Here is a 12785-nt window from a genome sequence, read left to right on the forward strand (position 1 = left end):
ACACGGCATTTAAATACACAACACTTCTACGCTTTTTGAAGTCAAATCTTTCCTTACACATTGCATTTAAGTAGGCATTGTTTAATTTTCTGTATGTGTTGCCCTAGAACCGAATTGTGAATAGATGCATTACAAAGACTTTACTTCCTATGGCCTGATACTAGAAATGTAACAATTTTCATTCCGCGATAAATGGCGACATTTCCGAGGCGCGAATTTTTTTTGTCAGTCTGGTATTAGGCCTATTTCTCACTCACATCCATGGCAAGAAAGAAAAGTGATTTCAGATCCCAAATTATTTGTGATGGCCAGGCAGCTCGGAACAAATAAATTGGTCCTCGGAATCGCCGCTTTTAGTTTAGCAGATTTTGATTTTTTTTCAGAACATGACGTATTTTCACCCACTTGGTATGGTCTGTTATAGCATCTTTAGTCCAAAAAATCAAGTTTACAGCATATATGTTTTCAACTGCCTTCAAATGTACAGTATTATGTTAAAATACACAATATGGAATATGTTGTTTCATTAATTTTAACCATCTTGACCTGATGTTGAAAATATGGACTTGGCAGGAAAAGGATACTGTACGATAGACCTGATCATGATTATTGATAATAGACACCTTCTAAAGGTTTTATTTTTTATATACTAAATGCCATATTACATATATTAGAAATCTAGCCATAATTCTAAAAACCCGCAGCCCGCAACCCGCAACCCGCAGCCCGCAACCCGCAACCCGCAGCCCGCACTTTAGCAGATACCGCACAGGACCGGGCCAGGATCTCTCGATACGTCTATGCACGGTGTAGCCGTGCAATTTTCCTGCCAATGCCGCGAAAATCCGCTCGTTTCGTCTATTGTTTCCTGTCATTTTACTATTTCTTGCCACGTAATACTAGGAGAAGTAAGACATGGTGATCAACAGTTGGTTGTGGGCCAAGTCGTCGCGGGCCGGTACGTTGTGGGACCGAATTGTCTATATCCGTGTACGTCAACGCGGTGACCGTCTCCCAACAACATCTCCTGTGTCCTGCTCTGGCTTGCCGATCATGGTCTTGAGTGTAATTTTTGTGTTAGGCATTGTGCTTGTTGCTGGTCTACATATATAGGCAATGTTGATCATTTTAGTTATGTATTTTCACTGTGCTGTACATAACATTGTGTAGAACCAGCGTGATCGCGCGCGATCAAACCTTTCTGTCCACTGTGTCTGCTTGCAGTAAACTCAGCGACATAATGTGCTGAGAGTAGTGTCCCAACAGTGTTCTCCACAAGTAGCTCTACACGAGTTTATAGATAGAAATACACCACTGAAGTTCGTTTCCGATCTTAATATTTTACTATTGCATGATGTTGAGTCTTACAAAGGCCTTAACAAAGTGGGGGACTGCTCCCATCTCACTCCTATTGAAGTTGAGAAGACTTATGTTTACAAAAATTTATGTTTATCAACAAAAAAATCACGCACGCGCAGCGCGACGACCACTGCGCTTTAAGTTTTCTATGTTGTTTGATCAGGTTAAAGGGTTCAGACCAAAGTCTTTGCTCGAATAACTACTCCAATTTTTAAACATTAGAATATTAATTTCGTTGTTAAGTACAGCATAAGTTTAGTAATTTCAGATACCGTTGACTTTTACGAGACCAGGAAGCACGAACACTTTAAGGAAGTATTTTCATCATTTTACTGTAGCCCACGCAACAGCCAATACTTTCAAGTCAGGTCACGATTCCGGAATAGACAGAACATTTCGTAGCTTGACCGAATAATGGGTTTTTGAGGGATTGTGGTTTATGTTGAGAAATGTTGAGGGTCTATGGTACAGCTAAGCGGGATAGTTACTTGAACAACGTATTTTCTTTCTAATGAGGTAAGAAGAGAGGTGGTGGACAACGAATAAACATAGAATTCCGCAACAATTAATCTCGTCCTCGAATCACCCATGACACGGGTAATGTGTTTGTCTATTAAGTTTGTCTAGAGTGAATGCACAATTAAGAGAAAATAGCTTTTCAATAGCTTGAAATCTACTGAATTATTTCAATCCAGTCAGTATGACATATTGTCTAACTTTGACCTTCTGTCACATCTGATGGTATGACACAAGAAATTTGCATTTGCATTGTTTACCGACGAGTCAGATTTCAATTGAGAAAGGGTCGCGCTTCAACACACTTGTGAATTAATTCACTTGCACATATATTGATATCAATGAAACGTTTAGGTATGATTTTCAAAACTTTCACCAGAAATCGTAACAAGAGTTTAAGAAAGTGTTGGTTATAAAGTAGCAATTTGAGCTACCTTTAGTTTGAAGAATTACATCATTTTGCGAGAACGATTCAAATACCATTTTAATAAATTATGTTGTCATATTTATCATAAATGCAGTATGGCTTTGTTAGAGCACAGGTTATTGAAATGATGGTCTATGTGCATCTAAACTTTCTATTTGTAAACAGGAAAATTTGACATTTGTCAACGGGAAATATCCCCGATGAAGCGATACTGACTTCCCCTTAAGGGGCTTGTTAACTTTTTCTCTCCAAAACCCCGGCCCTTTCCCCATTCAAGTTGCTGTCAATTTTGACCGTTAGAGGAACATTGTCAAGGCTGCATTCACTGACATGATCGTAACAAAAGTTTTAGGAAGTATCGATAATAATGCAGCAATTTGAGAAGCTAAAGGATGATTTTTAATAAATATTGTTGTCAATCAAAAAAAATTGTCTGATGTTTTCAAATGCCCCCGTAAAAAATTCAAAATTCGTTCAAATGCTCTTCTGACTTGATATAACTTTGAAACCCTCCTCCTCCAAATAAAACTTGATTTATTTTGGAATGGACAGATTTTTTCGAGTGTGTCTGTGGAGTGGTTCTATTCCAGAGAATTTAATTTCTCTCACAGGAAAACTCCATCTTGTAAAACAGCAAAACGTCACTCACATAAAAAAAGGTTTGGGAATAGGATGACTTCCCTCACCTGTCAGGAAAAACTAAACTAAATTAACATCATTGTATAAAAGGGACATTAGCTGTACCTTTTCGCCAATTTTTCAGATTTTTGTTCTGTGGTATCACCTGCAGGAAGTTCTTGGTGGGGGTTGCCGCTCTACTCCCCACAGTATGCTAGAATAACAAATATTCTGTTTGGCAAAATATTCTGTGTGTATGTAAAGACTAAAATCATTGTTATTGATGACAAACGAATTCTAGTTACGAATTGAATTCAAATTTAAACAATCACAATGCTGATTGTACACATAGGGCTGTGTTAATAAGGTGAAAACCGGATTTTCCATCACGTTTGAGGAGTCACATTAGAACAAGAAACTGCGTAGATACAAAATAGAAAACCAGCGAAAAATTAGCCAAAAGATATAGGTATAAATTTAGAAAGATCACTCTTGGTCATGTAAATGGCCTATTCTCACCAATAAATCTGAGTTGTTTACTAAAAGGCCAGTCAGAGTATGTATACTGTTCCAATTGTGTCCTATTAAAAGTGGCCCAGTGTGACTTCCATTGTTCCAGTGCAATGTATGGAATGGGTTCCACAAGTTGTTTTCAGTACGGTTGTCAACAGCTCTAAATCTTGACTTTACTCAAACTTTGGTTTCCTGTCTAAGCTGAGAAATGTTGCAAAAGTGTGGATGGGCTGTTTCATAAATCCTAAAAATTGTGCATTGGAACAAGCGACACACTGTATGTACCACTCTATAAACTAAATTAATGTTTATGTAGACACATAGAACAAAGAGGCTGGAACAATTCCTCGTGATCTGTGTTGATGCCTACAGATGTGAGAAAGTACCTGTATGTTAGTGTATGTGTTCTTAACAATATTATTCACATCAGAAAGTGTGTTTTAGCATACAGTTTATTTTTTGTGACTTTTATCTAAGAGATAACCCAACACTCATTCCATATCAATGAGACAGTTTCCGTTCAAGTCATCCCTTTAAGTACCCAATTCCTTCAAATGCCCCGTCAATTCCCCCTTCCAGATTTGTTGTAAATCCAGCCGAGGATAGTGGTTTTCGTCTCCTGAAGTTGGATTTAAGTGACAAAGTCGCTCTAAGTAGTGTATGTTGTTTGAATTCTTGAAACATGCTGAAATGCTGGTCAACTGTTCACAACTTCAACTCTGCTCTGAGTCAGACAAAAATTAGACATTCAATGAAACATTTTACGGTCTATCGTAAAAATCAATCTCCGTTCACAACTTTGGACCTAATGCAAGATTTTTGTAATTAAATCTTAATTGACGATACCTTTCATACAGATGAGGATAGCAGCTTTCCCTTACATCATTTTAGCAATGTTTACTGTTCTTGAGGTCACTTAGTATACATAATCATCTGTTTGCATTCAGCAAAGGGATTAGTCATTTTTGACACTTTTGTAGGTATGGTACCGTCGTCATTTTGTACGCAGCGATTTTATGTGAGTGTCCCATATCCTTTGGATATCACAAAAAGATCAAAAAAGGAACTTTGTCTCATTACCAAATACTGTAAAAGAAACTTCAGATCCAGTCAGTTTACAACCTTGTTGACTTTTGGATACCCTCTGACATCGTTGTGAGGAGAAATTAGCAAATTTGGTGATAATTATCAAAATGAGTTGACGGTTATGTTTAACATTAAAGGGATACAGTCGTTGGAACTGCGCTCAAAGGTCGTATGGACCAATACGACCAATATTAACTCTGTATCCAAGGTACAATGGTGATGATGACAGTTAAAACATGTCTGTCATAATCTACATCTTATAATTTAAATGTTGCAGAGATGATGATGAGGTGCATCTAGATATCGTACACGAAATACATTATTTGTAAACAAGAAACTCGCACAGGCCCAGTTCTTACGCCTGTTCCCTTTAAGTGCGGGGGGGGGGGGTAAGGAAACGGCCTGTGAATCAATGGGAGGGCACAGAAAGTCAAAGAGAAAGAATGTACTAAACGCCGGATTTTTTTGGTCTTAATATAATGTAGTTTGTAACCGTTTGTTTCGACATTTGATGTGTTTGTTGAAGTGCTTTCATGAATTTGACATAGGAAATGGTTGTAAGGTTGATAAACATCAACGGTCCAGTGTCTGACACCACACATCGGGCAAGTCTGATAAATGTATGGATGTCCGAATTACAACCATAATATTGGTATTTTAGTCATGATGAATTTGCCCTGAAAAATATGGCAAAACATATATTTCCTATATCACACGATTACCACAAAAAGGTTCACTATATTAACAGCGTTTGGTATAGTAATCATCGTCGTTTTACTTGCAAAACTTTGCATGTCTGCCTCCCGATCGCTTCTCTCAACATCTAATAGTCTCTTCCATGAGTCAAATGACAGGATATATCGATTTCATAGTGACAAAATGGAAAAAACGTGGGAAATGCATAAACTTATTATTGCTCATGGAGCTTTAACTGTATTTAATAATCAGTTGTCAAGTTCGGGTTACCCGCGCTTACTTGACGTAGCTATGTCTACCGACGAGGCTTAAAACTTTGTCTCCGGCCATTTAAGGTCAACTGCTATCACTCATGGTGCTCACAAAAACCAGTTCGTCCCACGCAACTTAGTTCCAAAATCATATCGTACCGAAACCAACGCATCCAAACTACTACTTCGTCCCACGCCACTTGGCCCCAAGTACCACCTCGTGGTCTTACTACCAATTCATTTTAAAACCACAATGCATTATAGTGGTGTTTTTTAAAATGCAACTGAACAGCTATTGTGTCAAGAAATTTTGACTACCGCATGGACCATGTATTTTTGCACAAAGACATTAACGGTACATTAGAAAAGAGGAAAACGCAGATGTGCGGCGAAGCTGTGTACATTAAATCATCGACCAATGAGTAATAGTGATTATGACACTCCGTCTCCCTGCACCTCCCAACTGCTATCTGGTGCCTTGCATGGAATTCTGCAATTGTGCGATGTCATTTTCTCGAAATGTGTACACTTTCAAGCTTTAGTCGCGGAATGACTGATAGGTGATGAAAACCTCGAGGGCAGCGGTTGGTCATTTTCAGCTTTACCGGTTGGCGATAGTTTGTGCGGAGTCAGAGGGCGAAATGGTTTGGTGCGACGTGACTCTTGGGCGAAGAGGTTTTTGTAAGAAGTCGTATTTGGTGCAAAGTACTAGTTTTGGAGCGAAACGGTATGGGACGAGATGTTACTGTGCGAGGTGGTTTTGGTGCTTGTTCTGTCCCGTTTTAGGCCTACATGTTTGTCTTTTTTTTCGAAATCATACATATTTAGATTTTTTTCGAGATAGAAGTCATGAAATGTGACAAAATTGTTCTGATTTCGTGTAATTATTACTAACATTAGAACTATTGGATGACATTAAAAATATTATTCATTTTTTATTGAATTACCTACTAAACTTGGGAATCGGAGAATGTAAAAAGTAAAACATTTCAGGTCCCCCTATAGGTAGAGCAAACCTTTCAAGTCCCCCCCCAGCCTACTATCCCGAAAATTTTCGAATCCCCCTGAATTCCTCCAACCCCTCCCCCACCGTTGTGTGTGTGTGTGTGTGTGTGTGTGTGTGTGTGTGTGTGTGTGTGTGTGTGTGACCGCAGCCTTATGGCATTATTTAACTGCCTGCCCTTCGACCTATAAACTAGTATAAAGTATTCCTTTATACATCATCGAGGTAAAAGAAAGACATGTCATACTAGCTGCAATAATTGCAGCCTTGTTGGGCTTGGTCGTGTGGCTTGTGGGCCTCTGGCGTTTGGCTTGTAGTAGTACAATTACGAATTTACGCATCTCAAGTCACTCCGACCATGGAGGTAGTAGTCTCTACTACCTCCATGCTCCGACTATGGTGGCATCTATGCTTTAAGACATGCTTAGCTGCAGTACAAAAGCTCGAGGTTTTGCCTGGGTATTTTGCCGTCCGACTCAAATCCCCAGGCAAAATCTCGGGCTAGGATACAACAGCTAAGGCTAGGCCTGCGCACGATGCTGTTTGTTCCCGGCGTTATACGGCCTCCCACCACATAACGCCGGGAACACATAGCGTGAGCGTCGTACGCAGGGCTACGGCAAATACGTGCAGTCGCTTGTGGCAAGTTGTGCCACAGGGTCTCGCGAGCAATATTCGTCTGGAAGTTTGAATATGATCAATAAATGTCTTGTATTAAACGTTTTTTCATTTTACTAGCATTACCTGTGTCTAGTGTGTGCCTATTACTTTACCCTGGCTATCTGTTTATAGTATTTCAGTGGCTATACCAAACACCGTACATACACTCAGAAAAATGAAAGAATACTGGTTTGCGTTATACAACGAATTGTTATAGAAGAATGACACAGATTTACAAAAAAATCATGCCCCGAGTATATTCTAACCATCATCGACGAAAATATAGGTCAGGGTTTAATCTGCCATAGAGTTATATAGTAACCAATCTTATTAAAATCAGATGTAGAGTACGGCGACGTCTATACTTACACGGTGTTCTCTTGTTGTGAGAGGCGACAGCAAAAGAATACTTCGTTAGTATAGACGTCACCGTACTCTAAGATTGATGAGTAACATACCTTGCGTGTACCCTACGGGTAAAAAGTTTTATGCGTAATCTGGGACGAATATACACACGTCCCAGGCGTAACGGACGCTTTGTATACTCACCCTGGCGCGCACTGCATCATGGAACGGTAAAAGAACTATACATGCTTACTTCTTCTGTCGTGCATCCCTAACAAATATGCGACTATATGATAATTTTGGGGTGCCTTCAAAATGTTTTGATCATATAGAGGGGACTTGAAACTGTTTTAAAAGTATTAAGGGTGCTCTGACAAGAATGAGATTTTCAATAACGATTACTCCACCCCCTCCCCCCTCACCATTATTTGTGAACGCAGCCCTAATCTTCGGTGACACAAAGCTCTGCTCATTTAAGTGGTGAGAGGGATGAGCGTCGATGAAATCACAGAAGATGCTTGGAATGAAGTGTGCCATAGTCATTTTAAATTGTAGGTACAACTTTCACTGTTTCCATCGGCATAATTCTTGATAAAATGTTCACCAAACATAAAACTACGGACCATTAATTGAAAAATGTTCCAAGCGTCTGAGCCCAAGCTTGTAGCTGCAAAGTGACTTCAACTAGATGACAGCCCTGTTTGGAGATTGCTGTCATGTCACAAAACCTGGCCATGGAATCCTATTATGTTTCGTATGGTTCGTTCACTAATCATCGATCATAATTGAGTTAGAGTCAGGGAAAATTGCATCTTGGATTGTTGCCAGTCACCCGGGAGTACAATCCACGTGTCATTAAGTATGAATTATCATCACGAAAATCTTATTACCCCAAACCACTTCTCACTAATAAACGTAAAGGGTCATCCCTGTTGACGGTTTTAATACCAAAAGCAAATCAAAAGTAGACGTATCCGCATTGTCTTGAGTTGCCATGGGTTTAGGAGAGACAATGAAGGCAATTTTCAAGTAAATATAGGATGGAAATTGTAAGTTAATGAACCTACTGACGTCACCAAAGCCACAATAGCCCTATCACTGGCGATAATGACACACTGACAGACAGCAAAACTATACTGAAGGGACAATATCTGTAACATTTGATAACATCCTGACAATTTAATATCATTTTATACGATAAAACGACATGTTGGCAGACGACAAGCTGAAGCCACGATTGTTTACAGCCTTTCAAGGCTTTGATACCGTCGAATTTGAAACTATTAATAAAAGAGCTAAACGAAGTCTTCCTATTTGTAGAATCCCACTTATTCTCTAAGACACAGTTCACTTCAATGTCCACTTTCGCCTTTAACTTCATGGGGAACAATGATATCTTACATCTTCGACTTTCGCAATCTTCCGTCAAAATATCGGTAACAGGACACAGTTACTCCTGAGACAGTTACTCCCCGGACATTTGCTACCTACTATGTAACCCCCACCCCTTACCACCGGACACTCACCACACGGACATTTACCAAATACCCCGTCTCTAAAAATTAAGTTTAAAGGACGTCTGATTCATTATCTTTATTTTCAAACAGTTTCAACTTTGTTTTGCCATAGCATGGACACTGTCTATGATTTTAACAGCCTTATGGACTGTATTTTATATGTGGTGATGAAGGAATTAGTAAATATGTTATGAAACATCTAACATACATTCTACCCGTAAAACATGAGAGTGAAGATGTGTGTAACTTTAGACGCAACCTAGTTTTGACTAAAATAAGACGAAATGGAACAAGAGACAAATATCATTGCAGCCAACGGAGCTATTCATTGAACAAGTCATCGTTGATGACACAGTCCCCACTTGTTAATGGGTACTTTGATTACAGGTCCTCAGAGAGGATAGAGTCCTCTTCATTAGGTCTGTGATAAAAATACTTTTGAATAAATTCGCTTGATACATGTGTGAGTTGTAGTTCAGAACATGGAAAAATCGTAATAAAATGGCCACACGGTGGCCATATTGGATCGTATCACAAAACAAATATATGTGCATATGTATGACATAGGTCAATGTCCTTGTAGCAAATTTGATTAAAATTGGTTGAGATATGCCTGAGTTATGGCTTGTACATGAAAAAATCATAACAAAATGGCCGCACAGCAGCCATATTGGATCGTATCACCAAAACAAATTAATGTGCATATGTATGACATTGGTGAACCTCCTTGTACCAACTTTGAATAAATTCACTTGATACATGTCTGAGTTATGGTTCTGGACATGAAAAAATGTGATAAAATGGCCACACGGCGGCCATATTGGATCGTATCACATAACAAATCAATGTACATGTTCATGACATAGGTCAATATCCTTGTACCAAGTTTGAATAAAATCGGTTAAGTTATGCCTGAGTTATGGCTCTGTACATGAAAAAATCGTAACAAAATGGCCGCCTTGCGGCCATATTGGATCGTATCACAAAAGAATTGACGTGCATATCTATGGCATTGGTCAATGTCCTTGTACCAATTTTGAATAAAATCGGTTGAGATATGTCTGAGTTATGGCTCTGTACATGAAAAAATCGTGATAAAATGGCCGCCTGGCGGCCATATTGGATCGTATCACAAAAAAATTGACGTGCATATCTATGACATTGGTCAATGTCCTTGTACCAACTTTGAATAAAATCAGTTGAAACATGCCTGAGTTATGGCTCTGTACATGAAAAAATCGTAATAAAAATGGCCGCCTGGCAGCCATATTGGATCGCATGACAAAACAATCGACGTGCATCTGTATGACATATGAAGTAATCCTTGTACCAAGTTTGAATGAAATCGCTCCAGGCATCTCTGAGATATCTGCGTCGGAACGGACGGACGCACGCACGCACGCACGCACGCACGCGCACGCACGCACGCACGCACGGACATGACCAAACCTATAAGTCCCCCCGGACGGTGTCCGTGGGGACTAAAAAGCTATTCCGGGAGCAATGTTTGAGGGCACGGGAAATTTTAATTTTGCTCGGGCAGGAGACATATTTTCAGTGGCAGGGGAGCAGATTTTAGGGTTTTTTGTCGGGCAGGGCAGATATCGGTTGATTGTCCCGGGGACAGGGCTTGGCGAAAAATGAGGAGAGAGGGGAAGCTACTGATAAAACGGGGACAGGGGAAGTTGAGCCATTTTGTTTTCGGTAGAAGGCCACTGCAGTATGTGTCTGCATGGAAATGTTAATTTTCAGGGGAAATTTTTTCACAGGGCAGGGGAAAATCGACAGTTTTTTTCATCTCAAGGTAGGGTAGCTTCATGTCTGCTGGGAAAAAATTGAATGGCAAATATCGAGGGGAATTTTCTTTCCAGGTCAGGGGAAATCGGCAAGTATTTTTCGCCGCAGGGCAGGAGAGCTTAAAAATTTCGCAGTGGGGAGGGGAAACAGGCAAAAATAAGTAGGGAATGGGTAAAAATGAACTTTGAGTGCGGGAGGGCAAGTCGAAAAATTTTCAGTGGGAGGGCAAATTATGAACAGCTAATCAATTACCCTCATGACTTAAAATTAGTCAGTTCACATTACTTGTCATGCACAATTTATCTTATAATTGTGAAGTTCCCTTTAAAAGTGCATTGTTCGTTGGCTGCACCTGAAATATTATTAGTTGTTTTGTGTTTAAGAGTCAAGGTTAGGTTTAGAGTAAGCCAATAAAATGATTCGTATAGAGACATTATTTTAGTCCGTTAACACAATATAGTTGTTATTTTTATGTCATTTATAGTATTCATTTATTATATAATGCATGGTTAATACGGTATCAAGTTCAACATTAACATTCAACTGAGAGCTGCAGACAACTCCGCGTTCGTAGTGGTTACTGTGGGGGTCTTTAGTTCAGGCGTCCCGGGTTCGATTCCCTGATAGGCATAGGATAAAACGTAGAATGTATAGTAACAATTGCGAGGCATCGTAAAAGGCAACGGAGTGGCATCCAGCAGGAGACAGTCCTAGAAAAGATGCCAACGCAGTCTTTGCGAGCGTTCGGGACCCTTCTTTTTCATCATTTCTCATTTGACATCATTTTCGACAAAGCGACATTGTCGTTATAAATAGTGTTGGGGTAAATATCCGGGTGGTAAATGTTTGGTGGTAATTAGCCGTGGGGTAAATGTCTGATGGTGATTGTCCAGAGAGTATTTGTCCGGGTGGTGTCCTGGAACCAAAATATCACCTAAGGACACCCTCGTTAACGAACACGATAGTGTTCCAATTGTCATGGACTGACGACTGTCTTGATTGCTTAATACGGTCACATCCTATCTATTCTGCATTGGATGCAACTTTTGATCTAGTAGCCGCTACTTTCGTTGTTTAAATTTTGGTGAAATTTTCGTATTTGTGTTTTGGGTGCAAATTTTCCCATTTCGGCCAGAAAAACATCTTCTCTGAAACCTCTTGTCTGATTGCTTCGGATCTTGGTATGCATGTTCCTAGGGGCAATCGCAGTTGAGCGTCTGCAGATTGTGGTTAAATTTTCATTTTTGTTTTGTCTTATCATTGCAATTTTTCCCATTTTGGTCATAGAATCTCCTTCCCTTGTTGGATTGCTTTGAAACTTTGTATGCATGTTGGAAGAGTTATTATTATTATTATTAGCCTCTCTCAGATTTGTTCAAATTGCGGTAAAATTTTTATATTTGTAATTTTGAAACAATTTTTCCCGTTTCGGTCAAAAATATCTTTCTTCGAAACTGCTGGTCGAAAAGCTTCAAAACTTGGTACGTATGATCTTACGGGGAAGTCAGTCAGATTGGTTGAAGTTCACTGGTTGTGGTGAACTATACTTGTATTTTTGGGACAAGAAATTTTGCTGATTTTGACAGTGCAATTAATTTGGAATTTGACATGGAGATTCTCAGAGATGATCTATGTTAGTTTTGTTCGGTTTTGACAAAACCTGCGATTTTGTATTTTTAGGACAATTTTGCGCCGATTTTGATCCAAACAAATTGCCAAATATCTCATTCTTGGATTCCCTGGTCCAATCGCCGCGGTAAAACTTGAGAGGTGCTACACGTTGACCTATGCATCGTCAACTGGATATTCCAATGAAGGTGTCTTTTACCAAAAGCATGCTAATGACTTGTAAAAGTGTAAACATGGAAAATCGCAATAGAAGGAAATCAGAATTTTTGCATGTTAGTGATAATTTCTACAGAAACGCAACGAAAGACCTCCAAGCCAATATAAGTTGTTTCTTAATATTACTGCTTGATGAATTACCAAATATTGTT

This window comes from Ptychodera flava, chromosome 10, assembly GCF_041260155.1.
Source record: "Ptychodera flava strain L36383 chromosome 10, AS_Pfla_20210202, whole genome shotgun sequence".
Lineage (NCBI taxonomy): Eukaryota > Metazoa > Hemichordata > Enteropneusta > Ptychoderidae > Ptychodera > Ptychodera flava.